Here is a 27,146-nt window from a genome sequence, read left to right as displayed (position 1 = left end):
TCCTGAAGAGTGTAATCTCTTATGGGCAATGGTGTTCTATCTCTCTCATTTCCCACATGTGTATTTTCCAACCAATTACAAGCTTTCCATTATTGAAATTTGCGCAAAATTATTCACCGCAAAGCAGCATTTTGAGGAATATTCGTCAAAGTCAGCAAATTTGAATTTCAAAAGATCCACTCATCACTATAGATCCACTCATCACTATAGGAGGTGTCACTGGTGTGTCAAGTTTGACAGACAGTCATATGGGTACCGGCTGTAGAAGGTCTCTGTGTTTGGCCTTGCAAACATCTTCCTGATCCTTTCATGATCCCTCTCTCTTTAGGACCCAGCGGTGAGCCTCACCTTGCTTGGGGATTATACCTTTAGGACGGAGTGGTGATCCGCATCTTCTGCTGCTAATTACCACACCCTTGCTGTATCCTTAAATACATTCAAAGAGAATTCTTATCTAGTCAGGCTTTCAATTCTAGTAGTCAGCTAAAATTTTCTTGGAGTTCCTTTGTGGATTGTTGCCTTGTATTCCCCGGTGTAATCTTTAAGCTAAGTGTATTCCCTTGTTTGTTTCCTTCATGTATACTTTAGCTTGCCGTGGGGCTGACTAGTGCTCAACCCTCCCCCTCCCTACCTAGGGTCTAACTTTACGGTCAGCTAGGGCCAGGTTTCCTGCTCGGCGATAGGTGCAGAACCTATACAGGGTCCATAGGGGAGTCAGGGTTTGTCGTTTGAGCTGTTTAGGCATCTCCTCTTACCATTTCTCTACTTGTAGGGCTCCCTTTCCTTTTCCTGCCATTATATGCTGAGTTCTCCCCATACCCAGCGTGACATTATCACTAGCTGTATAAAAAATAAGGAAAAAAACTGACTTTCGTTTTTTTTTTCCGTGTTGTAATTGATCCCGTTTCGGTATTGGCAGAACAGCTTCAGAGTTTATAACTGGAGGTAACTGATGTTCGATCAGCTGTTCAGCAGCAACTGCTGCCGCTGCAGACTCCTAATGTTGGGGACTCTGCAGGTAGGCAGGTCCAGCTTGAGGCCAAAATTTCCCTCCCGGACAGGTTTTCAGGAGGTAGAGACAAGTTTTTTGTGTTTAAAGAAGCTTGTAAATTATACTTTAAACTTCATTCCTATTCCTCTGGAAATGAGAAGCAGCGAGTGGGGATTGTGAACTTACTGTTACAAGGAGATCCTCAATCCTGGGCTTTCTTTTTGTCACAGGACTCTGCTTGCCTCCGAACGGCTGAAGGATTTTTCGGGGCTCTAGCCCTCATCTATGATGATCCTGACCAAATCTCCTTGGCTGAGTCCAGGCTGCATCGCCTTAAGCAGGGAAATTGTTCAGTGGAGACTTATAGTTCCGAATTCCATAGCTGGGCAAACGATACCAAGTGGAGTGACCAGGCTCTTAGAATACAATCTTGTCAGGACTTTCAGAAAGATTGAAGGATTCCCTGGCAGTTCATGAAACTCCTGGGTCCCTTGAGTTTGCCATGTCATTAGATATACACGTAGATAGACGCCATTGGGATGGGTGGGTGAGACCACTTTCTTTTGAGCCCCCTTTTCGGGGCAATGCCCCATTGCCGGAGCGGGCGGTCTGGGGGTGAACCTGTACTTATAGATTTGGAGGAACCAATGAAGTTAGGGGGAGCTACTGCGTCGCATATTTCCCCTGAAATCCACAAGAGAAAGGGGGGAATGGGTTTTTTTGTGGTAAAAAAGAGACATTTTATTGGGGTATGTCCCTCAGTTCCTAAGCAAAAAGGAACATCTGGAACTCATTTTACCCTTGGTAGTGTGGGGTTGGATAATCATGGGGTGTGTTTGTCTTCTACATGCAGTTCTCGGTTTGTCAGGACAAACCGAGAACTGCATGTAGAAGACAAACACACCCCCTGATTGCTAGTGCTAGAGAGCAGGACTGAGAAAATGTCTGTGTTTTTGGACAGTGGAGCTGAAGTCAGCATGGTTGATGCTGAGTTTGTGAGAACTCATGGGCTTACTTGATGTACGATAACAAAGTCCATCCCTATTTATGCCGTTCACTCAGCGCCACTTGCTCAGAGATGTCTGACTCAGATTGTACATGACTGTGCGTGGGGCCTTTTGATTATGAAGTAATTCCTTGTTATTTCCTGGAGGGCCTTCCCACTCCTGTTGTACAGCGTCTACCCTAGTTGGTGAAACATAATCCGATAGTGGATTGGCAATCCAGGGAAATTGTGGAATGGGGAGATTACTATCATGAAAACTGCTTAAACATTTCCCTTTCTGCGGTCTCTGCGGCGACCTTACCTGCATTTTTGTCTGGTTTTGAGGATGTATTTTCTGAGAAGAAGTGTCAGGATTTGCCTTCTCATTGTGCATATGACAGTCCTATTAACCTGATTCCCGGAGCTAAACTACCCAAGTCCAGACTATATAATCATTCTGGCCCTGAGAGACAAGCCATGAAGGATTTCATTGCTGAGAGCCTGAAGAAGGGACATTTCAAACGCTCATCTTTGCACGTGGTTTCAGGGTTCTTCTTCATTAAGAAGAAAAAAGGGGGTCTTTGTCCCTGTTTAGATTTCCGGGAATTGTATCAAATTACCGTCTGAGATCATTATCCTCTTCCTTCTATTCGGGATTTATTCAACCAGGTTGTGGGAGCTGAAGTGTTCTCCAAGTTGGATTTAAGGGGAGCCTATAATCTGGTTAAAATCAGAGAAGGAGATGAATGGAAAACGGCTTTCAATACCACTGAGGTGAATTTTGAGTCTGGTTATGCCTTTTGGTCTCACCAATGCACCTGCGGTTTTCTAGCATTTCATAAACAATATTTTCCACCATTTAGTGGGCAAGTGTGTGGTGGTCTGTCTATCTGGATGATATTTTGGTTTACTCACCTGATTTAGAGACACATCAGGGTCATGTTAAACAGGTACTACAGATTTTAAGAGATAACAAACTATTTGACAAACTAGTGAAATATGTTCTCGCTGTCCATGAGGTGCAATTTTTGGGGTATCTGTTGCTACCTTCGAGTTTTCGGAAGGTCCAGAAGATCCATGCTGTACTTTTTTGGGACCATCCCGAGAACCTGAAGGCATTATAGCGGTTTCTGGGTCTCACTAATTTTTACTGGAAATTTATCCAAAATAATTCGATAATTGTGAAACCCCCCACTGACATGACAAGAAAAGAGTCCGATTTCTCTAAATGGTCGAATGCCACCCAGCTTTGTCCTCTTTAGAGAGATGTTTTGCCACAGCACCTATACTCAATCAACCCGGTTTCTCAACCTTTCAGCATAGGAGTTGATGCGTCGGAGGTGGGGGTTGGGGCTGTGTTGTCTCAGAGTCCGTCCCCTGAAAAATGGCATCCATGTGCTTTCTTTTCCTAAAAGTTTTTTTCAGCCGAGAGAAATTATGACGTGGGTAATAGGGAGCTTTAGGTGATTAAATTGGCTTTCAACGAATGGCAACATTGATTGGAGCGGGCAGTCCATCCTATTACTGTTATCACGGACCATAAGAACCTGTCATATCTTCAGTCTGCTAAACGTCTCAACTAGGCATGAGTGAACATTTCAATGATCGGTTCGGAAAAGTTTGCCGAACAAATTGATATTCGCTGAATGTTCGTAGAACATTTCTGAATCCCATAGGAGTCAATGGGGGGACCAAAAAAATGCATATACAACACCTAGAAACGGGACCAAAAGTTGCCAAAAGACATTAAATTAGGTGTAGACACCAGGGAAGTGCCATCAATTGACCCAGAGTACAAGTACTATAATTATTATTACTGTGACAGCGACATTTATTCAGTTGCGCTTTACATGTCAAAAGGGGTCACTGACTGGTACAACAGGAGAGAGGACCCTGCCTGCGAGTGCGCACTGTAACGGACATGGTTTGTGGAACCACTGTGCCACGGACCCCGGAGAGCCTGGAGGGGCGTGACTAGGCAAGCACCGGACTGTTCATTAGAGCCTCTGATGGTGAGGTTAGACTTGGCTCCCGATGAATGCCAGGTGCCACTCCAGGACAGAATAACGGACGTGCAGCAGCTGGACCCAGTAGGACAGACTAGATGGTGCAGCAGGCAGAGTCTGTATCAGAGTGCAGCAGGCAAAGTGTGTATCAGGAGTGCAGCAGGCAGAGTTTGTATCAAGAGTGCAGCAGGCAGAGTCTGAATCAGGAGTGCAGCAGGCAGAGTCTGAATCAGGAGTGCAGCAGGCAGAGTCTGTTTCAGGAGTGCAGAAGGCAGAGTCTGTATCAGGAGTGCAGCAGGCAGAGTCTGTATCAGAATGCAGCAGGTAGAATCAGTTTCAGGAGTGCAGCAGGCAGAGTCTGTATCAGGAGTGCAGCAGGTAGAGTCTGTATCAAAATGCAGCAGGCAGAGTCTGTATCAGAATGCAGCAGGCAGAGTCAGTTTCAGGAGTGCAGCAGGCCGAGTCTGTATCAGGAGTGCAGCAAGGACTGGTACGCAACCTTACACAACTTAGACTGCAGAACAGGAATGTTCCACTACAGCCAATCCAATAGATTGAGACCCAATCAGGATTCCTCACATTTAAAAAAAATAGTGGTAGACGCCAGCAAAGTGGCATCAATTTCACTACTGTAGAAATAGTGTAAATAAGACCCACACCTCTTGCAGTACAGCCAACGCAGGAGATGGAGACCTAACCAGGAGTGTTCACGTTGCCCTATTTGAGGGCCTAACACCATCGAAGTGGCATCAATGTCATCAGACTACAAGTAGTTTAACACAGACCCATACCTGTCCCACTACAGCCAACCCAGGAGATGCAGACTCAATCAGAAGTGTTTACTTTTAAAAAAATAGGGCCTAAGTCCACCATTTCCATGGCCAACAGATTGGAGATGGTGGAGTTGAACCTCTTAGCTTTGTCATGTGTAGGATGAAACAATCTTTTACATGACCACAACAGTGGGATTGAGGGCTGGCTGCAGTACTGATAGAGGACAGAGTATGGTGAAACGGACAAACCGATAGACAGTGAGTAAGGTGCAGGCGGAGATGTTACGGTGGATTGAGATACGTGTGGTGTGCTCAGATAAACAAACACAGCAGGCATGTCCGCTTCACTCACAGCTGTCGAGCTGTCACTCAGCCTAACTGCAGCGGGTATACACCTGGTTCTGTCGGACACCTGCGTGACACAACTTGGCACGGTAACAGAGGAGGAGGAAGGAGCAGCAGAGGTGTTTGATGGGGCGGCTGATGGCTGTTTATTGAAAATCAATTTAGAGTTTATTATGTTTGTGTACCCCCTTTGGGGAGAATAATATCTGCACCAAATGCTCAATATCACTACAGTATAACTATAGAAATGCATGGAGACCAAAACCTCTTCCAGTATAGTCAACCCAATGGATGGAGACTAGTGATGAGCGAGCATGCTCGCTACTGCTTGGTGCTCGCCCGAGCTCAAGATGCTCGGCGCTCGCCGAGTATTTCCGGGGATGCTCGGTGGGAGCTCGGGTTCCCTCCCTGCTTGTTTGTCACTCTTTAGAGCGCCAATCAACATGCAGGGATTATCTGCCACACACTGTAATGCTGCAGCTATGTTGGTTGTGGCATTACAGTAATTGGCTGGCCTCACAGCATCATCAAGTCTATATCAGACCTGGCGCCGCCATGCTCGTCACAGTCACACCGGAATCACACAGTGTAGGGAGAGCTGCTTCTGAGCTAGGGAGATATTTGCTTGTTTCTAGTTAGTGTAGGCATACCAGCCTATATTAGAGACACATATCCATCTCAACTAACAGTCCTTCTGAGGACTAATCCAGCAGCAGAGATATCAGTGCTAGGCAGGCAGGGTATATAGCAGACTGCAGTGCACATAGCAAGAGGCTCCATTCCAGTTCAGCCTGTTGCAGTTCCCTGCAGGAAGTGGTGGAGGTGGAGCCTGCAGCGAGCTGAGTGCAGTGTGCTGTCTGGATTGTGTGCTGCTGTGGAGAGAGCTCCTGGGAAGGGAGGTTTTTTTTTTCCATCTGGGACTTTTTGTCTGCCCCCTTCCCAGGAAGGAAAGCTTGTGGTGGGACTGGCCTCCGGGGCCGGGCCCCCGGCTCCCACATCCCGGTCCAAGCTGGCGGGGGGTGGGAGAAACACCAAGCCGGCTAAGGCAACAAGATCTGGCCAAGACAGCAAGGGGTCCGGCATGAGGACCCGGAGGACCCCCGAGGCTATGACCGCGGCGGCTCCTCCCTCCGGAGGTGGGTCGAGTATGAGCGGAGGTGCTGCAGCGGTGCCCCCTGATTGGGGTACCAAGGCGTCGAGGGAGGCAACCGTCACCTATGCCTCCCGTATACATGCACACCTCTGCGAGTATGAGGACGCCACAAAGAAGCTAAGTTCCCTCTGGGGGGAGTTGAGGGTGGCTCAGGAGAGGTCCGTGAGGGCCTCTGGCAGTAAGAAGCCTGAGCTATCCGCCGCGGTCCGGAAGATCAAGCGGGCCATACAGGACCTGGAGGACCGCAGGAACACCATCATGGCGGGCAGCGGACCATTTAAGGAAAAGCTGCAGAATGATAGCCGGTTCAGAGCCATGACCGGTGGGGCTCTGGAGGGGTCGCAGGGCCCCGGCCAGGCGGTGGAGGAGGAGGAAGAAGAGGTATGCGTGGAGGAGGTCGCACCCTACCCGCCGCCTGGTGGCCTGGTAAGTGATCTCCAGGCATCGTATAGCGGGATAGCCCCTGAGCAGATGGCTCTCCCGTCGGATTCTAGCCCTTCAGAGGGCAGCGGGAGCGAGGGGGAGGATGAGGAGGATGGGAGCAGTAGCAGTGAGGGGGGCTGCCTTATCATGCAGCAGATCCAGCAGATCGAGTCCCCGATACGTTTTGGTCAGCTTACGTTCGGGGATGAGATCTGCGAGGATGAGGCACCCGTGAGGGGGATGAAGAGAAAAGCAAAAAAAAAGAGAAAAACAACTGTTGCGCACAAATTTGTGTATGTCCCCCTCTCTGGGGCCCCCCTGTCCCGTTGTGCGGCACCCGCTACCCACCCCGGCTTGGACTCTGTTGTGGGTCCACAGCGAGGGAGCGGGGAGAACATAGGCCATGGCACGCAGAACGCTGCCTCTGTTTGTGGTAATGGAGGCAGTGGGTCCAAGGTGTCTGATATGGAGCATGGCGCGGAGGGCGGCCCGATGGTGGGAGTCATCAGTGGAGGTGCTCAGGCTGGATCCCCTGTAAAAGGGGGGTCTGGCCTGGCACCTGGTGCGCCTGCTGGCGTGCGGGGGGCGGCGTGTACATCCGCCGCTGCCTCCTGCGCTGCCGGCGGTGCACCGACAGCCGGGGCCGCATCTCCGGCGGCGTGTGCTGGGGTGTCTGGGTCCCTCACGCACGGATCCACTAAATCTGGATCACTTTCAGGGACCCAGAGACCTGGTAAGGTGAAGGGCGCGGGGCCTGCGGCTCCGGCAGAGCCGGCTCATAAACGAAAGGTGGGGCTTGCTCCCCTGGCAAAATCCGTGGCGAGGTCGGGGCCCCCTGCGCAGGGGCCCAGTAATGGGTCAGCGCGGGGGGCTCCACCGCCGCTGGGTGCCGAGGGGGAGTGGCCTAGCCTGGGGCCGGCCACCGGAGCTGGGGTGGCCAGGCTTTTTGTGGCAACGGGTGTGACGGTAGGGGGTGCTATGCCCCTGAGAGCTGGTGCCGCTGGTCCAGGGGCCCCTGTGAGTAGACCCGGCTCCGGGTCAGCTTCGGGGGTCCCTGCGCGGCCGGCTTCGGGGGGTGTGGCCTCCCAGCCGTCCACAGCGCCAGTGGGAGTGGCCTCTGGGGCCCCCACCGTGCTGCCTGGTGCGGGGGGCGTGGCCTCCCTGTCACCAAAGGCACCGGTGGGAGTGGCCTCTGGGGCCCCCGCCGTGCTGCCTGGTGTGGGGGGCGTGGCCTCCCTGTCATCCACGGCACCGGTGGGAGTGGCCTCTGGGGCCCCCACTGTGCTGCCTGGTGCGGGGGGCGTGGCCTCCCTGTCACCCACGGCACCGGTGGGAGTGGCCTCCGGGGCCCCCACCGTGCTGCCTGGTGTGGGGGGCGTGGCCTCCCTGTCATCCACGGCACCGGTGGGAGTGGCCTCTGGGGCCCCCACTGTGCTGCCTGGTGCGGGGGGCGTGGCCTCGCGGGTAAATCCCGCACAAGTGGGCGTGGCTTCACCCGAAAAGGGGCGGGGCTTAGCGCCGTCAGCTGCTGGGAGCAGTGGTGCCACAGTTGTGGCTAAAAATGGAGGTGGTGCCTGCCTGCCGGTGTCCTCTGTGCCCACGGGCTTATCTGGGGCAGGGGCGCCGGCAAAAATAGCTGCAGCACCAGGCTCCCAAAACCCCCCGGCAGGGAAGGTGCTGCCAGCAGGTGGCAGCAGTAGTAATGCTGGTGGAAAACCTGCTGGCAGAAAGTGTGTGGAGAAAAGAAATAACTGTGACCCCAGTGTGCATGTGAGTGGGGGTGGGGCAAGTGGGGTCACTGTCGGTATGGATGTGTCTGTGGTGGAGGAAGCGAGTGCTGGTGTGTCTGTTGCTAGTGGGGGGAGTGGGGGTGGGGCTGGTCCATCTGCCCCCCCGGCTGCTGGTCCCCGGAGTTTTGCGGGGGTAGTAGCCGGGGCCTCGGGGTCTTCTCGGGGGGCTTCCTCACCTCTGGACCTCAGGGATGGTGACTTGCGACGCCGTTTCCTGGAGGCCCTCAAGAAGGGAGAACGGACGATCCAGGTAGAGGGAAGAGAGGTGGACCTGGCCTTTTGGCTAGATAGGCATGGCCTGGCCGCCTTCCAAGATAAAAAGGAGGGGGAGACAGCGTGGTCCCTCCCGACAGCCGGGCAGGGGGTGGCCAGGAGGAATGTAGTTCGTCTTCGGTGGAGGGGCAGTGAAGCGTGCCCGCCAAGAGCAAGGGTCGTGGAGCTCCTCCTGAAGATGAACTTCAGGGCGACTGACATCTTTGCCCTGATCCATCCTTTTGGTACCCCCATCTTCGACATCAGTTTTGTTCGGCCGGAGGGCCTAGAGCTTTTTTGGTCGAATTTTGAACTGGTGAAGGGGGAGCCCGGCTGGCGAGACTTTGCCGTGCAGGCGGTGTCTCGCCAAAATGGAGTAAAGAGAGTGACCGTTCTAACTAATAACGAGTCACTCTCTGGGGTCGATATTATGACGTGGCTTTCCCGCTATGGGGAGGTCACGGACGTCCCAAAAAAGAACAGGGACGAGTTTGGCATCTGGTCAGGGGGCTGGACCTTCATGATGAGGTTGAAGGTCTCAGGCGGTACTGTCACCCACATCCCCTCCTCAGCATTCCTGGGGAGGGACAGGATCCTGATCTTCTACCAGGGGCAACCAAAGGTCTGCCACAGGTGCGGTGATCCCCGCCACTTCAGCGCGGGCTGCAAGGTGCAGAAATGTGCCTTGTGTGGCGGGGTAGGTCATCTTGCCGCGGCCTGTGGTGACATTAGGTGTCACCTGTGTGGTGACCTAGGTCACCCGTACAGCCGCTGCCCCCGCTCCTTTTCTAACACCATCTCTGGTCAGGCGGGGGAGAGCCATGGGGGGGTCCCCAGCGGTGCATCCTCTGCTGGAGCCGGAGGTGGGGGCGGGAGAGGAGCTGAGGGGTCGGTGAAGGAAGGCGTGGCCAGTACATCTGCCCACCAGTGGCATCAGGTGAGGCGCCGTGGGGGTAGGGGGCAGGATAAGCCCCAGGCGACTGGGGTGATGTCTGTACCCTCCTCGGAAGCGGCAGCCGGTGCCCCTGAGGCCCTGGGGGAGGAGGCGGTGAGCGAGGAGATCAGGAGGATGGAGAGGGAGGAGGTGGCTGCTTCTGATGACTCCTCCCAGTATGAAAGTCTGGACGAGGAGGTGGTGGAGCAGCCTAAAACAAAAGGTGACAATAAGACCAGTAAGAGTCGGAGGAGGAAACGAAAAGGGGCAAAAACATCTAAGGCCCCCCCCCTGGCCACTAAGGTGCCTACGGAAGGGCTCACCGGCTCCCCTCTGATCCCCCTCTCCAACCGGTTCCATGCCCTCGATGACTCTGCTGTGTCGGAGGTCGGGGGTGAGGGACCGGCAGTAACATCTGAGGTGCCTTCAGGGAGCGGCGGGGTCCGTCCTCCGGAGGGCTCACTTTCCTCTGGGGGGGGGACTGCCCTGGGGTCCAGGGGTGAGGAACCCGGTACTGGGAGGGTGGTGACGGGTGCTATGGACACCTCGGTGTCACTAAAGAGGAGGGGAGAGTCTGGCTCCTCCTCTGAAGGTGAAAAAGGTAAATTGAGGGGTGCGGTTAAAAAGAAGGCCGTCTAACTCAATCACCCATGATGGCGGAACCTACCCCGTTGACTCTGGCGTCGATTAATGTCGCCAGTATAAAGTCAGATGCGGCCAGATTTATGGCCTTTGATTTTTTCAACCGAGTTGAGGCTGACATTTTATTTTTGCAGGAGACCAGACTAACAGACATGGGGGCCATTTACAAAGCAAGGAGGGAGTGGAGGTGCGGGCCCTCATACTGGTCTCTTGCGGCCGAGCCGTATAGCGGGGTAGCGGTCCTTTTTAAGGCCGCTTCGGTGGAATGCAGACGGGTGATCGAGGTAGAAATGGGGAGGTGCTTGGTCCTTGACGTCTTCATGGGGGGACAGGAGCTCCGGCTCATTAACATCTATGGTCCACAGTCAGAGTGGGACCGTAAATGTCTCTTCCTGAAGATCAAGCCCTATCTTTTTACCAGCCGGCAGGTGGTCTTCGGTGGGGACTTTAATACTATAACTAGACCCCGTGATAGGGGAGGCCCCGGAGACCGAAGGCTGGCTTTTGATAGTAATACCCTCAACAGCATAGCAAGCGAAGCTCGCCTGGTGGATGTCCACATCCGGCACACCCCAGGTCACGGGGGTTTCACCTTTCATAGGGGTAGTTGTAGGTCTAGGATAGATAGGTTTTTTTTAAAGGAGGAAGCCGTCTCTTCTGCAGTGTCCGCTGTTGAGGTGGAATTCTCCGATCACTGTTTCATTTCCTTTTCTTTGAATGTTGCAGAGACTCCCCGGATAGGGAGAGGCCTATGGAAGCTGAATTCGTCCCTGTTGGAAGAAGCGGATGTGAGACAATCCTTTGAGGAATTTCTTCAGAGCCAGGTACCTCTCTTGGGTCTCTGTAGCAGTAAGTCTGAGTGGTGGGAGATCTTCAAAACAAGGGTTGCGGGGTTCTTCCGTCAGCTTTCGAGCCTCAGAGGCCTGAACAGGTACCGCCTGTATCGGGAGCTGGGGAGGAAACTCGAGCAGCTCGTCTCGACTGGAGGGGACCGTGAGGAAATCTCCAGGGTGAAGGCCTTGCTCAAGGGGTGCCAGTATGATAGGCACACATCCTTAGTTTTTGAGAGGGATTTCGGGAGGTACCGCTCGCCCGACCCCTACAGGAACTGCAGGATGTCAGTGAGTTGCAAGATGGTAACAGGACTGATCGACAGTACGGGTTCCCTGAACAGATCCAAATCAGGGATCCTGGAGGTGGTCAGATCCTTCTACTCGCATCTCTTGGGAAGGAGGGATCCAGATCGGGATGAGATGTCGGCTTTCCTGGCTGAAACCATCCCTGAACCAGGGGATGACCCCTCTCTTCATGGTTTGGCAGAAGCAATCAGGGAAGAGGAAGTGAGACGGGCCATTGATGGGCTCCGGCCCAAAAAATCGCCCGGTCCGGATGGCTTAACATCCGAGTTTTACAGGACTTTTAGGGACTCTTTGGTCCCCCTCATGACTGAGGTTTTTAATGAATGTCTTTCCTCGGACATTCTTCCCGGTTCAATGAGGAAGTCCGCCCTGATTATCCTGTCAAAGGGTAAAGACTCGTCCCGTATTGAGAATTGGCGTCCCATAGCGCTTCTCAATACGGACCGAAAGGTTCTGGCAAAGGTGCTTTTCAATCGGTTGGTGAAGTTTGCACCCCGGCTCCTTTCGGGGGCCCAGCACTGCTCTGTTCCAGGCCGCAGTACTTTTAGTGCTGTGCTCGGTGTCCGGGAGGCAGTGGAGCAGGGCAGGGCAGGTCTCTGGAAGGGGTACTTGCTGTCCTTAGACCAAGCGAAGGCCTTTGACCGGGTTAACCATGAGTACCTCTGGTCCGTCCTTCTGAGGTACGGTCTGCCCGGGAGGTTTGTTGATTGGTTGAGAGTATTATACAATGGGGCAGAGACTTTTCCGCTTGTGAACGGTTGGGTCGGACCCCCTTTTGAGGTGAGGTCTGGTGTCCGCCAGGGCTGTCCTCTGAGCCCACTGTTATACGTGTTCGCGATCGACCCCTTTTTAAGGAGAGTGGAACGCGGACCGTTGGTGGGAGTCGGGATGGACCGGGCGGAGCCAGAGGCCACCTTGAGGGTAGTGGCGTACGCCGACGACGTTTCCCTCTTTGTATCCTCGAGAGAGGAGGCGGACTGGGTCATGTCTGAAGTTGAGCGCTACTCGGTGGCTTCTGGGTCCATGATCAACCGGGATAAGTGTGAGAGTCTCTGGCTGGGAGGGGGAGATCCAAGTTTCGATCTCCCGGACACCCTTCCAGGGCCTCAGGCCACAGCAAAAATTTTAGGCATCAGTTTCGGCCCGGGGGACTATCCCCAGCAAAACTGGGAGGGCAGACTTAAGATTGCCGCCCAGAAGGTGGATCAGTGGAAGGGTTGGTCCTTGACCCTGAGGGAAAGGGTTAACCTGGCCAAGGGGTATTTGCTCCCTTTATTAATATACCTGGGCAGCGTCTGCATCTTGCCAGAACCTCTTTGGACACGGGTCTACAGCCTGTTCTTCCAACTATTATGGGGGAATAGGCTGAACCTGATCAAGAGGGAGGTCACGTACCGCACGAGGAGACTAGGAGGGTTGGGTATGGTCAACCCGGTGGTGTTTCTAGTAAACACCTTTCTTAAGGCAAACATCGCCAACCTCTGGTTAGAGAGGGCTCCTCCGTGGGTATTCTCCTGTAGGGGGTGGTTTCGGCCTTTCTTCCAGGAATGGGAGACAGGAGGGCGGGTGAAGGACCTTCGCACGCCTCATGGGCATCTTCCGGCTTATGCTACCCTGGTTGTGAAGGCGATCCGCCGGTGGGGTCTGGGAGTGTGGGAGATCAGGACCTTGTCAAGGAGGTTACTTGACAATAGGGTTCTGTTGACCCACTTCCAGAAGCCCCTGGCCCTCAAGGATTGCCCAAGCCGGGATCTGGAGGTGGGGCTCGGGTTATTAAACTCTAAGCGGATCCCCTTGAAGTTTTGGGACTTGACTTGGCGCTGCTTCCATGGGAGACTGTATGTGAGGGGCAACCTGAAGTACAGGAACTCTGATGACCGGGATTGTCCCCGCGAGGAGTGTGGCGGCATGCTTGAAAGCATGGAGCACTTCCTGCTTCAATGTCCCTTTAATACAGAGGTCTACAGTAGGGTGGGTGCTTCCATTGGCTGGCCTAGGCTGGCAGGCCTTTCCTATGCGGAGTGGGCCTATGGGGCATTCAGATCCCTTGGTGGCCGAGATCGGGGCACTGTCTTCTTAGTTAGTTTAGTGACTAGGTTTTACACGTGGAACGCACGGTGTTTAGTGTCCACCCAGCATAAAGTCCTCCCCCGGGAAGAGGTGATTAGGAACATCCTGGGTGACCTGGCAAAAGTGCGCTCGCTGGAGTATGAGAGGCTGGGTGCAGGGAGGGCTTCCCTTCTATGGAGGGGGTTCTCATTTAATGTGCCCTAGGGAGAGTTAGGGTATGTGTGTCTGTGATAGGGTTAGTTTAGTCCTTTCTATATTTTATATTTATTTGTAGGGTCAGATGGATGTGTAGGGTCAGGGAGGGACAGGTAGGGACAGTCTTTAGGGATAGGTAGTTAGCATTAGGTTGGTAGTGAGGGTCAGAGAGGGACAGGTAGGGACAGGTAGGGAAAGATTGGTAGGGCGGTAGGGACAGGTTTTTCTTTTTCTTTAATAGGGAGGGACAGGCTGTTTGTGTGTTAGAGCAGGGTGAGAGCCTCTGTAGTCTCCAGTTTCCTGGTGGTGGGCTGCTCCCCTCACATTTGTAGTTTTTTGTTTTACGGTTCAGAATCTGAATATAGGGCTTGCAAGCACTGAACTTGGGTCTGATCCTTTGGTTCATGTTTAGTAGTCTTACGGTTAAGTTGTTATGTCATGATGATTTGGTTAGTTGTTGTTACATCGTTATGTTGTGTTGTATATAAATAATGTATGTGTATTGTGTGTGTGGGGGGGTTAGTTTAGGTTGGGTGGGGGGCTTTAGGGGGGAGGGGGGAGGGGTTTGCGGTGGTTTTGTGAAAAATGTGGACGTCCTGCGGGATGCCGGAAGAGGCAAAGGGACCTTTTTGTGTGTGAAATGGCCACAAACTTTAGTGGGGCTTGTTGTGATAAGGCCACAGACTCTCGTGGGACCTTGGGTGTTAAAAAATGGTGGTGGGGGAAAAAAAAAAAAAAAAAAAAAAAATATAAAAAACTACAAAAAAAAGGTTTGCTGTGCATTAAGTTTTGTTTCGGCCAGGTGGCCTATTTCTTTGTTTTTGGCAGTGGGCCAGTTATTTAGTTTTCCTTTTTTGTTAGGGGGTTAGGTATGAATGTGCAGGTATGGATGTTGTGTATGCTGGGGGTCGGGTGCGTTTTAGGGCGCACCCTGGAGTTATGGTAGGGTCTTCCCTTGCTGGGGGGTCTCCTACAGAGTCTGCTGGAGGACTTGAACTTTGTGTCGTCTTATATTTCTTTGTTGGACTCTATATAATTTCAGATTTTAGGTTATGTCTTGCTGGGGTTTTGTTGGTTGTTAGTTGTTTGTTTGTTGTATAATTGTATCTGTGGTTTGGTTTTTGTGTTTTGTATATGTGTTTTTGTACTTTTATAATAAAAGAGCTCCAGTTCAGCCTGTTGCAGTTCCCTGCAGGAAGTGGTGGAGGTGGAGCCTGCAGCGAGCTGAGTGCAGTGTGCTGTCTGGATTGTGTGCTGCTGTGGAGAGAGCTCCTGGGAAGGGAGGTTTTTTTTTTCCATCTGGGACTTTTTGTCTGCCCCCTTCCCAGGAAGGAAAGCTTGTGGTGGGACTGGCCTCCGGGGCCGGGCCCCCGGCTCCCACCTCCCGGTCCAAGCTGGCGGGGGGTGGGAGAAACACCAAGCCGGCTAAGGCAACAAGATCTGGCCAAGACAGCAAGGGGTCCGGCATGAGGACCCGGAGGACCCCCGAGGCTATGACCGCGGCGGCTCCTCCCTCCGGAGGTGGGTCGAGTATGAGCGGAGGTGCTGCAGCGGTGCCCCCTGATTGGGGTACCAAGGCGTCGAGGGAGGCAACCGTCACCTATGCCTCCCGTATACATGCACACCTCTGCGAGTATGAGGACGCCACAAAGAAGCTAAGTTCCCTCTGGGGGGAGTTGAGGGTGGCTCAGGAGAGGTCCGTGAGGGCCTCTGGCAGTAAGAAGCCTGAGCTATCCGCCGCGGTCCGGAAGATCAAGCGGGCCATACAGGACCTGGAGGACCGCAGGAACACCATCATGGCGGGCAGCGGACCATTTAAGGAAAAGCTGCAGAATGATAGCCGGTTCAGAGCCATGACCGGTGGGGCTCTGGAGGGGTCGCAGGGCCCCGGCCAGGCGGTGGAGGAGGAGGAAGAAGAGGTATGCGTGGAGGAGGTCGCACCCTACCCGCCGCCTGGTGGCCTGGTAAGTGATCTCCAGGCATCGTATAGCGGGATAGCCCCTGAGCAGATGGCTCTCCCGTCGGATTCTAGCCCTTCAGAGGGCAGCGGGAGCGAGGGGGAGGATGAGGAGGATGGGAGCAGTAGCAGTGAGGGGGGCTGCCTTATCATGCAGCAGATCCAGCAGATCGAGTCCCCGATACGTTTTGGTCAGCTTACGTTCGGGGATGAGATCTGCGAGGATGAGGCACCCGTGAGGGGGATGAAGAGAAAAGCAAAAAAAAAGAGAAAAACAACTGTTGCGCACAAATTTGTGTATGTCCCCCTCTCTGGGGCCCCCCTGTCCCGTTGTGCGGCACCCGCTACCCACCCCGGCTTGGACTCTGTTGTGGGTCCACAGCGAGGGAGCGGGGAGAACATAGGCCATGGCACGCAGAACGCTGCCTCTGTTTGTGGTAATGGAGGCAGTGGGTCCAAGGTGTCTGATATGGAGCATGGCGCGGAGGGCGGCCCGATGGTGGGAGTCATCAGTGGAGGTGCTCAGGCTGGATCCCCTGTAAAAGGGGGGTCTGGCCTGGCACCTGGTGCGCCTGCTGGCGTGCGGGGGGCGGCGTGTACATCCGCCGCTGCCTCCTGCGCTGCCGGCGGTGCACCGACAGCCGGGGCCGCATCTCCGGCGGCGTGTGCTGGGGTGTCTGGGTCCCTCACGCACGGATCCACTAAATCTGGATCACTTTCAGGGACCCAGAGACCTGGTAAGGTGAAGGGCGCGGGGCCTGCGGCTCCGGCAGAGCCGGCTCATAAACGAAAGGTGGGGCTTGCTCCCCTGGCAAAATCCGTGGCGAGGTCGGGGCCCCCTGCGCAGGGGCCCAGTAATGGGTCAGCGCGGGGGGCTCCACCGCCGCTGGGTGCCGAGGGGGAGTGGCCTAGCCTGGGGCCGGCCACCGGAGCTGGGGTGGCCAGGCTTTTTGTGGCAACGGGTGTGACGGTAGGGGGTGCTATGCCCCTGAGAGCTGGTGCCGCTGGTCCAGGGGCCCCTGTGAGTAGACCCGGCTCCGGGTCAGCTTCGGGGGTCCCTGCGCGGCCGGCTTCGGGGTGTGTGGCCTCCCAGCCGTCCACAGCGCCAGTGGGAGTGGCCTCTGGGGCCCCCACCGTGCTGCCTGGTGCGGGGGGCGTGGCCTCCCTGTCACCAAAGGCACCGGTGGGAGTGGCCTCTGGGGCCCCCGCCGTGCTGCCTGGTGTGGGGGGCGTGGCCTCCCTGTCATCCACGGCACCGGTGGGAGTGGCCTCTGGGGCCCCCACTGTGCTGCCTGGTGCGGGGGGCGTGGCCTCCCTGTCACCCACTGCACCGGTGGGAGTGGCCTCCGGGGCCCCCACCGTGCTGCCTGGTGTGGGGGGCGTGGCCTCCCTGTCATCCACGGCACCGGTGGGAGTGGCCTCTGGGGCCCCCACTGTGCTGCCTGGTGCGGGGGGCGTGGCCTCGCGGGTAAATCCCGCACAAGTGGGCGTGGCTTCACCCGAAAAGGGGCGGGGCTTAGCGCCGGCAGCTGCTGGGAGCAGTGGTGCCACAGTTGTGGCTAAAAATGGAGGTGGTGCCTGCCTGCCGGTGTCCTCTGTGCCCACGGGCTTATCTGGGGCAGGGGCGCCGGCAAAAATAGCTGCAGCACCAGGCTCCCAAAACCCCCCGGCAGGGAAGGTGCTGCCAGCAGGTGGCAGCAGTAGTAATGCTGGTGGAAAACCTGCTGGCAGAAAGTGTGTGGAGAAAAGAAATAACTGTGACCCCAGTGTGCATGTGAGTGGGAGTGGGGCAAGTGGGGTCACTGTCGGTATGGATGTGTCTGTGGTGGAGGAAGCGAGTGCTGGTGTGTCTGTTGCTAGTGGGGGGAGTGGGGGTGGGGCTGGTCCATCTGCCCCCCCGGCTGCTGGTCCCCGGAGTTTTGCGGGGGTAGTAGCCGGGGCCTCGGGGTCTTCTCGGGGGGCTTCCTCACCTCTGGACCTCAGGGATGGTGACTTGCGACGCCGTTTCCTGGAGGCCCTCAAGAAGGGAGAACGGACGATCCAGGTAGAGGGAAGAGAGGTGGACCTGGCCTTTTGGCTAGATAGGCATGGCCTGGCCGCCTTCCAAGATAAAAAGGAGGGGGAGACAGCGTGGTCCCTCCCGACAGCCGGGCAGGGGGTGGCCAGGAGGAATGTAGTTCGTCTTCGGTGGAGGGGCAGTGAAGCGTGCCCGCCAAGAGCAAGGGTCGTGGAGCTCCTCCTGAAGATGAACTTCAGGGCGACTGACATCTTTGCCCTGATCCATCCTTTTGGTACCCCCATCTTCGACATCAGTTTTGTTCGGCCGGAGGGCCTAGAGCTTTTTTGGTCGAATTTTGAACTGGTGAAGGGGGAGCCCGGCTGGCGAGACTTTGCCGTGCAGGCGGTGTCTCGCCAAAATGGAGTAAAGAGAGTGACCGTTCTAACTAATAACGAGTCACTCTCTGGGGTTGATATTATGACGTGGCTTTCCCGCTATGGGGAGGTCACGGACGTCCCAAAAAAGAACAGGGACGAGTTTGGCATCTGGTCAGGGGGCTGGACCTTCATGATGAGGTTGAAGGTCTCAGGCGGTACTGTCACCCACATCCCCTCCTCAGCATTCCTGGGGAGGGACAGGATCCTGATCTTCTACCAGGGGCAACCAAAGGTCTGCCACAGGTGCGGTGATCCCCGCCACTTCAGCGCGGGCTGCAAGGTGCAGAAATGTGCCTTGTGTGGCGGGGTAGGTCATCTTGCCGCGGCCTGTGGTGACATTAGGTGTCACCTGTGTGGTGACCTAGGTCACCCGTACAGCCGCTGCCCCCGCTCCTTTTCTAACACCATCTCTGGTCAGGCGGGGGAGAGCCATGGGGGGGTCCCCAGCGGTGCATCCTCTGCTGGAGCCGGAGGTGGGGGCGGGAGAGGAGCTGAGGGGTCGGTGAAGGAAGGCGTGGCCAGTACATCTGCCCACCAGTGGCATCAGGTGAGGCGCCGTGGGGGTAGGGGGCAGGATAAGCCCCAGGCGACTGGGGTGATGTCTGTACCCTCCTCGGAAGCGGCAGCCGGTGCCCCTGAGGCCCTGGGGGAGGAGGCGGTGAGCGAGGAGATCAGGAGGATGGAGAGGGAGGAGGTGGCTGCTTCTGATGACTCCTCCCAGTATGAAAGTCTGGACGAGGAGGTGGTGGAGCAGCCTAAAACAAAAGGTGACAATAAGACCAGTAAGAGTCGGAGGAGGAAACGAAAAGGGGCAAAAACATCTAAGGCCCCCCCCCTGGCCACTAAGGTGCCTACGGAAGGGCTCACCGGCTCCCCTCTGATCCCCCTCTCCAACCGGTTCCATGCCCTCGATGACTCTGCTGTGTCGGAGGTCGGGGGTGAGGGACCGGCAGTAACATCTGAGGTGCCTTCAGGGAGCGGCGGGGTCCGTCCTCCGGAGGGCTCACTTTCCTCTGGGGGGGGGACTGCCCTGGGGTCCAGGGGTGAGGAACCCGGTACTGGGAAGGTGGTGACGGGTGCTATGGACACCTCGGTGTCACTAAAGAGGAGGGGAGAGTCTGGCTCCTCCTCTGAGGGTGAAAAAGGTAAATTGAGGGGTGCGGTTAAAAAGAAGGCCGTCTAACTCAATCACCCATGATGGCGGAACCTACCCCGTTGACTCTGGCGTCGATTAATGTCGCCAGTATAAAGTCAGATGCGGCCAGATTTATGGCCTTTGATTTTTTCAACCGAGTTGAGGCTGACATTTTATTTTTGCAGGAGACCAGACTAACAGACATGGGGGCCATTTACAAAGCAAGGAGGGAGTGGAGGTGCGGGCCCTCATACTGGTCTCTTGCGGCCGAGCCGTATAGCGGGGTAGCGGTCCTTTTTAAGGCCGCTTCGGTGGAATGCAGACGGGTGATCGAGGTAGAAATGGGGAGGTGCTTGGTCCTTGACGTCTTCATGGGGGGACAGGAGCTCCGGCTCATTAACATCTATGGTCCACAGTCAGAGTGGGACCGTAAATGTCTCTTCCTGAAGATCAAGCCCTATCTTTTTACCAGCCGGCAGGTGGTCTTCGGTGGGGACTTTAATACTATAACTAGACCCCGTGATAGGGGAGGCCCCGGAGACCGAAGGCTGGCTTTTGATAGTAATACCCTCAACAGCATAGCAAGCGAAGCTCGCCTGGTGGATGTCCACATCCGGCACACCCCAGGTCACGGGGGTTTCACCTTTCATAGGGGTAGTTGTAGGTCTAGGATAGATAGGTTTTTTTTAAAGGAGGAAGCCGTCTCTTCTGCAGTGTCCGCTGTTGAGGTGGAATTCTCCGATCACTGTTTCATTTCCTTTTCTTTGAATGTTGCAGAGACTCCCCGGATAGGGAGAGGCCTATGGAAGCTGAATTCGTCCCTGTTGGAAGAAGCGGATGTGAGACAATCCTTTGAGGAATTTCTTCAGAGCCAGGTACCTCTCTTGGGTCTCTGTAGCAGTAAGTCTGAGTGGTGGGAGATCTTCAAAACAAGGGTTGCGGGGTTCTTCCGTCAGCTTTCGAGCCTCAGAGGCCTGAACAGGTACCGCCTGTATCGGGAGCTGGGGAGGAAACTCGAGCAGCTCGTCTCGACTGGAGGGGACCGTGAGGAAATCTCCAGGGTGAAGGCCTTGCTCAAGGGGTGCCAGTATGATAGGCACACATCCTTAGTTTTTGAGAGGGATTTCGGGAGGTACCGCTCGCCCGACCCCTACAGGAACTGCAGGATGTCAGTGAGTTGCAAGATGGTAACAGGACTGATCGACAGTACGGGTTCCCTGAACAGATCCAAATCAGGGATCCTGGAGGTGGTCAGATCCTTCTACTCGCATCTCTTGGGAAGGAGGGATCCAGATCGGGATGAGATGTCGGCTTTCCTGGCTGAAACCATCCCTGAACCAGGGGATGACCCCTCTCTTCATGGTTTGGCAGAAGCAATCAGGGAAGAGGAAGTGAGACGGGCCGTTGATGGGCTCCGGCCCAAAAAATCGCCCGGTCCGGATGGCTTAACATCCGAGTTTTACAGGACTTTTAGGGACTCTTTGGTCCCCCTCATGACTGAGGTTTTTAATGAATGTCTTTCCTCGGACATTCTTCCCGGTTCAATGAGGAAGTCCGCCCTGATTATCCTGTCAAAGGGTAAAGACTCGTCCCGTATTGAGAATTGGCGTCCCATAGCGCTTCTCAATACGGACCGAAAGGTTCTGGCAAAGGTGCTTTTCAATCGGTTGGTGAAGTTTGCACCCCGGCTCCTTTCGGGGGCCCAGCACTGCTCTGTTCCAGGCCGCAGTACTTTTAGTGCTGTGCTCGGTGTCCGGGAGGCAGTGGAGCAGGGCAGGGCAGGTCTCTGGAAGGGGTACTTGCTGTCCTTAGACCAAGCGAAGGCCTTTGACCGGGTTAACCATGAGTACCTCTGGTCCGTCCTTCTGAGGTACGGTCTGCCCGGGAGGTTTGTTGATTGGTTGAGAGTATTATACAATGGGGCAGAGACTTTTCCGCTTGTGAACGGTTGGGTCGGACCCCCTTTTGAGGTGAGGTCTGGTGTCCGCCAGGGCTGTCCTCTGAGCCCACTGTTATACGTGTTCGCGATCGACCCCTTTTTAAGGAGAGTGGAACGCGGACCGTTGGTGGGAGTCGGGATGGACCGGGCGGAGCCAGAGGCCACCTTGAGGGTAGTGGCGTACGCCGACGACGTTTCCCTCTTTGTATCCTCGAGAGAGGAGGCGGACTGGGTCATGTCTGAAGTTGAGCGCTACTCGGTGGCTTCTGGGTCCATGATCAACCGGGATAAGTGTGAGAGTCTCTGGCTGGGAGGGGGAGATCCAAGTTTCGATCTCCCGGACACCCTTCCAGGGCCTCAGGCCACAGCAAAAATTTTAGGCATCAGTTTCGGCCCGGGGGACTATCCCCAGCAAAACTGGGAGGGCAGACTTAAGATTGCCGCCCAGAAGGTGGATCAGTGGAAGGGTTGGTCCTTGACCCTGAGGGAAAGGGTTAACCTGGCCAAGGGGTATTTGCTCCCTTTATTAATATACCTGGGCAGCGTCTGCATCTTGCCAGAACCTCTTTGGACACGGGTCTACAGCCTGTTCTTCCAACTATTATGGGGGAATAGGCTGAACCTGATCAAGAGGGAGGTCACGTACCGCACGAGGAGACTAGGAGGGTTGGGTATGGTCAACCCGGTGGTGTTTCTAGTAAACACCTTTCTTAAGGCAAACATCGCCAACCTCTGGTTAGAGAGGGCTCCTCCGTGGGTATTCTCCTGTAGGGGGTGGTTTCGGCCTTTCTTCCAGGAATGGGAGACAGGAGGGCGGGTGAAGGACCTTCGCACGCCTCATGGGCATCTTCCGGCTTATGCTACCCTGGTTGTGAAGGCGATCCGCCGGTGGGGTCTGGGAGTGTGGGAGATCAGGACCTTGTCAAGGAGGTTACTTGACAATAGGGTTCTGTTGACCCACTTCCAGAAGCCCCTGGCCCTCAAGGATTGCCCAAGCCGGGATCTTGAGGTGGGGCTCGGGTTATTAAACTCTAAGCGGATCCCCTTGAAGTTTTGGGACTTGACTTGGCGCTGCTTCCATGGGAGACTGTATGTGAGGGGCAACCTGAAGTACAGGAACTCTGATGACCGGGATTGTCCCCGCGAGGAGTGTGGCGGCATGCTTGAAAGCATGGAGCACTTCCTGCTTCAATGTCCCTTTAATACAGAGGTCTACAGTAGGGTGGGTGCTTCCATTGGCTGGCCTAGGCTGGCAGGCCTTTCCTATGCGGAGTGGGCCTATGGGGCATTCAGATCCCTTGGTGGCCGAGATCGGGGCACTGTCTTCTTAGTTAGTTTAGTGACTAGGTTTTACACGTGGAACGCACGGTGTTTAGTGTCCACCCAGCATAAAGTCCTCCCCCGGGAAGAGGTGATTAGGAACATCCTGGGTGACCTGGCAAAAGTGCGCTCGCTGGAGTATGAGAGGCTGGGTGCAGGGAGGGCTTCCCTTCTATGGAGGGGGTTCTCATTTAATGTGCCCTAGGGAGAGTTAGGGTATGTGTGTCTGTGATAGGGTTAGTTTAGTCCTTTCTATATTTTATATTTATTTGTAGGGTCAGATGGATGTGTAGGGTCAGGGAGGGACAGGTAGGGACAGTCTTTAGGGATAGGTAGTTAGCATTAGGTTGGTAGTGAGGGTCAGAGAGGGACAGGTAGGGACAGGTAGGGAAAGATTGGTAGGGCGGTAGGGACAGGTTTTTCTTTTTCTTTAATAGGGAGGGACAGGCTGTTTGTGTGTTAGAGCAGGGTGAGAGCCTCTGTAGTCTCCAGTTTCCTGGTGGTGGGCTGCTCCCCTCACATTTGTAGTTTTTTGTTTTACGGTTCAGAATCTGAATATAGGGCTTGCAAGCACTGAACTTGGGTCTGATCCTTTGGTTCATGTTTAGTAGTCTTACGGTTAAGTTGTTATGTCATGATGATTTGGTTAGTTGTTGTTACATCGTTATGTTGTGTTGTATATAAATAATGTATGTGTATTGTGTGTGTGGGGGGGTTAGTTTAGGTTGGGTGGGGGGCTTTAGGGGGGAGGGGGGAGGGGTTTGCGGTGGTTTTGTGAAAAATGTGGACGTCCTGCGGGATGCCGGAAGAGGCAAAGGGACCTTTTTGTGTGAGAAATGGCCACAAACTTTAGTGGGGCTTGTTGGGATAAGGCCACAGACTCTCGTGGGACCTTGGGTGTTAAAAAATGGTGGTGGGGGAAAAAAAAAAAAAAAAAAAAAAAAATATAAAAAACTACAAAAAAAAGGTTTGCTGTGCATTAAGTTTTGTTTCGGCCAGGTGGCCTATTTCTTTGTTTTTGGCAGTGGGCCAGTTATTTAGTTTTCCTTTTTTGTTAGGGGGTTAGGTATGAATGTGCAGGTATGGATGTTGTGTATGCTGGGGGTCGGGTGCGTTTTAGGGCGCACCCTGGAGTTATGGTAGGGTCTTCCCTTGCTGGGGGGTCTCCTACAGAGTCTGCTGGAGGACTTGAACTTTGTGTCGTCTTATATTTCTTTGTTGGACTCTATATAATTTCAGATTTTAGGTTATGTCTTGCTGGGGTTTTGTTGGTTGTTAGTTGTTTGTTTGTTGTATAATTGTATCTGTGGTTTGGTTTTTGTGTTTTGTATATGTGTTTTTGTACTTTTATAATAAAAGAGCTCCAGTTCAGCCTGCTGCAGCTTCATTCAGGAAGTGGTGGAGGTGGAGCCTGCAGTGAGCTGTGTGCAGTGTGCTTCCTGGACTGTTTGGCTGCTGTGGAGAGAGCTCCTGGGAAGGGAGGTTTTTTTCTTCCATCTGGGACTTTTTGTCTGCCCCCTTCCCAGGAAGGAAAGCTTGTGGTGGGACTGGCCTCCGGGGCTGGGCCCCCGGCTCCCACCTCCCGGTCCAAGCTGGCGGGGGGTGGGAGAAACACCAAGCCGGCTAAGGCAACAAGATCTGGCCAAGGCAGCAGGGGTTCCAGCATGAGGACCCGGAGGACCCCCGAGGCTATGACCGCGGCGGCTCCTCCCTCCGGAGGTGGGTCGAGTACGAGCGGAGGTGCTGCAGCGGTGCCCCCTGATTGGGGTACCAAGGCGTCGAGGGAGGCAACCGTCACCTATGCCTCCCGTATACATGCGCACCTCTGCGAGTATGAGGACGCCACAAAGAAGCTAAGTTCCCTCTGGGGGGAGTTGAGGGTGGCTCAGGAGAGGTCCGTGAGGGCCTCTGGCAGTAAGAAGCCTGAGCTATCCGCCGCGGTCCGGAAGATCAAGCGGGCCATTCAAGACCTGGAAGACCGCAGGAGCACCATACTGGCAGGAAGTGGACCCTTCATGGAGAAGCTGCTTAATGATGACCGGTTCAGAGCCATGACCGGTGGGGCTCTGGAGGGGTCGCAGGGCCCCAGCCAGGCGGTGGAGGAGGAGGAAGAAGAGGTATGCGTGGAGGAGGTCGCACCCTACCCACCGCCTGGTGGCCTGGTAAGTGATCTCCAGGCATCGCATAGCGGGATAGCCCCTGAGCAGATGGCTCTCCCGTCTGATTCTAGCCCTTCAGAGGGCAGCGGGAGCGAGGGGGAGGATGAGGAGGATGGGAGTAGCAGCAGTGAGGGGGGCTGCCTTATCATGCAGCAGATCCAGCAGATCGAGTCCCCGGTACGTTTTGGTCAGCTTACGTTCGGGGATGAGATCTGCGAGGATGAGGCACCCGGGAGGGGGACGAAGAGAAAAGCAAAAAAAAAAAAGAAAACATCTATTGCACATAAATTTGTGTATGTCCCCCTCTCTGGGGCCCCCCTGTCCCGTTGTGCGGCACCCGCCACCCACCCCGGCTTGGACTCTGTTGTGGGTCCACAGCGAGGGAGCGGGGAGAACATAGGCCATGGCACGCAGAGCGCTGCCTCTGTTTGTGGTAATGGAGGCAGTGGGTCCAAGGTGTCTGATATGGAGCATGGCGCGGAGGGCGGCCCGACGGTGGGTGTGATCTGTGGTGGTGCTCAGGCTGGATCCCCTGTAAAAGGGAGGTCTGGCCTGGCACCTGGTGCGCCTGCTGGCGTGCAGGGGGCGGCTTGTACATCTGCCGCTGCCTCCTGCTCTGCTGGCGGCGCACCGACAGCCGGGGCCGCATCTCCGGCGGCGTGTGCTGGGGTGTCTGGGTCCCTCACGCACGGATCCACTAAATCTGGATCACTTTCAGGGACCCAGAGACCTGGTAAGGTGAAGGGCGCGGGGCCTGCGGCTCCGGCAGAGCCGGCTCATAAAGGAAAGGTGGGGCTTGCTCCCCTGGCAAAATCCGTGGCGAGGTCGGGGCCCCCTGCGCAGGGGCCCAGTAATGGGTCAGCGCGGGGGGCTCCACCGCCGCTGGGTGCCGAGGGGGAGTGGCCTAGCCTGGGGCCGGCCGCCGGAGCTGGGGTGGCCAGGCTGTTTGTGGTGAAGGGTGTGACGGTAGGGGGTGCTATGCCCCTGAGAGCTGGTGCCGCTGGTCCAGGGGCCCCTGTGAGTAGACCCAGTTCCGGGTCGGCTTCGGGGGTCCCGGCGCGGCCAGCTTCAGGGGGCGTGGCCTCCCAGCCGTCCACGGCACCAGTGGGAGTGGCCTCTGGGGCCCCCATCCTGCTGCCTGGTGCGGGGGGCGTGGCCTCCCTGTCACCAAAGGCACCGGTGGGAGTGGCCTCTGGGGCCCCCGCCGTGTGGCCTGGTGTGGGGGGCGTGGCCTCCCTGTCATCCACGGCACCGGTGGGAGTGGCCTCTGGGGCCCCCACTGTGCTGCCTGGTGCGGGGGGCGTGGCCTCCCTGTCACCCACAGCACCGGTGGGAGTGGCCTCCGGGGCCCCCACCGTGCTGCCTGGTGTGGGGGGCGTGGCCTCCCTGTCATCCACGGCACCGGTGGGAGTGGCCTCTGGGGCCCCCACTGTGCTGCCTGGTGCAGGGGGCGTGTCCTCGCGGGTAAATCCCTCACAAATGGGCGTGGCTTCGCCCGAAAAGGGGCGGGGCTTAGCGCCGGCAGCTGCTGGGAGCAGTAGTGCCACAGCTGTGGCTAAAAATGGAGGTGGTGCCTGCCTGCCAGTGTCCTCTGTGCCCACGGGCTTATCTGGGGCAGGGGCGCCGGCAAAAATAGCTGCAGCACCAGGCTCCCAAAACCCCCCGGCAGGGAAGGTGCTGCCAGCAGGTGGCAGCAGTAGTAATGCTGTTGAAAAACCTGCTGGCAGAAAGTGTGTGGAGAAGAAAAACAACTGTGACCCCAGTGTGCATGTGAGTGGGAGTGGGGCAAGTGGGGTGACTGTCGGTATGGATGTGTCTGTGGTGGAGGAAGCAAGTGCTGGTGTGTCTGTTGCTAGTGGGGGGAGTGGGGGTGGGGCTGGTCCATCTGCCCCCCCGGCTGCTGGTCCCCGGAGTTTTGCGGGGGTAGTAGCCGGGGCCTCGGGGTCTTCTCGGGGGGCTTCCTCACCTCTGGACCTCAGGGATGGTGACTTGCGACGCCGTTTCCTGGAGGCCCTCAAGAAGGGAGAACGGACGATCCAGGTAGAGGGAAGAGAGGTGGACCTGGCCTTTTGGCTAGATAGACATGGCCTGGCCGCCTTCCAAGATAAAAAGGAGGGGGAGACAGCGTGGTCCCTCCCGACAGCCGGGCAGGGGGTGGCCAGGAGGAATGTAGTTCATCTTCGGTGGAGGGGCAGTGAAGCGTGCCCGCCAAGAGCAAGGGTCGTGGAGCTCCTCCTGAAGATGAACTTCAGGGCGACTGACATCTTTGCCCTGATCCATCCTTTTGGTACCCCCATCTTCGACATCAGTTTTGTTCGGCCGGAGGGCCTAGAGCTTTTTTGGTCGACTTTTGAACTGGTGAAGGGGGAGCCCGGCTGGCGAGACTTTGCCGTGCAGGCGGTGTCTCGCCAAAATGGAGTAAAGAGAGTGACCGTTCTAACTAATAACGAGTCGCTCTCTGGGGTCGATATTATGACGTGGCTTTCCCGCTATGGGGAGGTC

This window comes from Phyllobates terribilis, unplaced genomic scaffold (assembly GCF_046119375.1).
Source record: "Phyllobates terribilis strain yellow unplaced genomic scaffold, ASM4611937v1 Scaffold_11__3_contigs__length_659146591, whole genome shotgun sequence".
Lineage (NCBI taxonomy): Eukaryota > Metazoa > Chordata > Amphibia > Anura > Dendrobatidae > Phyllobates > Phyllobates terribilis.
The sequence above is the reverse complement of the archived record's forward strand: the minus strand, read 5'-3'. Positions refer to the sequence as shown.